This window comes from Morone saxatilis, unplaced genomic scaffold, assembly GCF_004916995.1.
Source record: "Morone saxatilis isolate NCDOM2014 unplaced genomic scaffold, NCSU_SB_2.0 Contig12, whole genome shotgun sequence".
NCBI lineage: Eukaryota > Metazoa > Chordata > Actinopteri > Moronidae > Morone > Morone saxatilis.
Genome location: NW_023339674.1, coordinates 17,936,177 through 17,938,312, shown reverse-complemented (window position 1 = coordinate 17,938,312; position 2,136 = coordinate 17,936,177).

The following is a 2,136-nucleotide window of genomic DNA, read 5'->3' as shown; positions in this document are numbered from 1 at the left end:
TGTGTGTGTGTGTGCAGCAGTGACTAATGGAGAAAGAGAGGGAGCCCGGAGAGAAAGAGTGCATGCAATATACAATTAACTCTCTTTTGAGTGAGGGAATATTAAACACGGGCTGCTTGTGCAGACTGTAATTTGTAGTGATAAAAGTATTAAAGTAAAGCACTTGGACAAAGATGGAAGGGTGGACAGCTGCAGAGATGGATTTATTTTCGGAGGCACGATACAGTTAACAAAGATAGATGTTTCAAAAGAGCGTCTTCAGCCCGAACTAGAGCCTCAATACGACTGCAATCACTCTGCATTCTGTCCTCCCCTCCTCTCCTCTCTCTTTTTCCTCTTCTTCTTCTTCGCCTTTCTTCTTTCTCCCTCTTTATTTTACCTTCTCCCTCCCTCCCTCCTCCCCTCCCTCCCTCCCTTCCCTCTCTCCCTCCCTTCCCTCTCTCCTTCCCTTCCCTCTCTTCCCCTGCCTCCCTTCCTCTCTCCCTCTCTCTCTGTAGAATTGATCGACTATGTCTCCTCAATCCATCTCTCCCTCTGTCGCTTAGCAACGGGTGCTCTATCGGGTGTGGAGGGTGGGAGTTTCACTAGGGGAGGGGTGGATGGGTGGGTGGGAGGAAGAGGGGGTAGGATGGAGGGGGTATGTATGGGTGTGTGGGTGGTGGGGGGGTTAAGCAAAAGCCAATTGTACTTGATTTCACATTTATTCTGACTGATACATGTTTCCCTTTCATACCCTGTGTGTGAGGTTTTACTACTTGGCTGATGAATATAAAAAAAGATTTACAAGATAACAAAACGATACTGGCGGAGAAGTTTTTTACCGTTTATTTCATCTATAAAAAAAAAAAAACGTGCTGCAGTTGGAGCACACTGGAAAATGTTTGATATGGGAGCCAGGATGAGTAGTAGTAGGTCACTGGTTCTGTTTTGTGTATCTGAATGTTACAAATCCGACAGCCCATCACTTCCCCTGAAGCTGTGTCACTGTTTCATACAGTGAGCCGTCTCTGTAAAAATACAAAAGCACACTGGTGTGAGGCTGCACTTTAAATGTATCTACGCCTCCTTTTTTTCTGTCTCCACAACACAGAAAAAAAAACGAAAGAGAAAGAAAAAAACTTCCAGGGTATGTTGGCTCATAAATGCAATATTCATACTGGGGCTTTTTTTTTTTTCACACTCTCACATTGAAAAGACGCAGAATTATAATAAACACCTTTTTGTGTTACACTAAATTAAAACAAGTACGTTATTTTGGACCAAAATTAATACAATAAAATGTGGAGGAATATAAAAATACACCCCCGTGGCACTGAGAATTATTATTGTGCACGAATGCATGAATATCAGAGGAAACAAAAAGCTGTTTAAACTGGTCTATGTACAATCCCTGAATTAACATGCATAGGGGAATAAGAATAAGTGCTGTGCAAGAAGCATTGTTCTGTTTTTAAGACCTTATCCTTTTGATCTACACTTAATGTCTGATCCCCTTTGAGGAAGATGTGTAGGCTATTCTTTAAGCCTAATAAATCCAGCGTTAGCAGTGCTTAAGAAGGGAAAAAGCTGTGTGGTTTAAAAGCAGGAGGGCAGGGGGAGAAGAACAATGAATAATGCTCTTAACTAGCTTGTGAGATAATACATACACATTACAATCTATAATCATTCTAATCTACAATCTATAAAGCAGAATAAATGTATAGATATCAGGGCCTCGGCTCAAAGCTGGAATCATATACATCCACATTACAATCTATGATCACTTTAAGTAGAAATGTCTGTGTGTGTGTGTGTGTTTGATTCAAAATGTACAATATATAATTATACATTGGCACCACATGTACTGTGAGTTATTTTGATGTGTGATGAAATGCATGCACAATCCTGCAGACACACACACACACACTCCAGCCTATAGCAGGGGGATAACAGTTATACTGCGCTGATGTCGTCAGTCAAACACAGGCGGTCAGTTGATGGATTGTAAACACGAGATAAAACGTTAAAAATGAGTCCAAAGCTGTTTCGGTTCATTTGCATCTGTTCAGCTCTTCGGCTTGAGTCCATTGACTTTCTGATCAATTTAAAAAGTGAGGTTTTTGTCAAATATGTACATGATCTATCTATCTATCTATC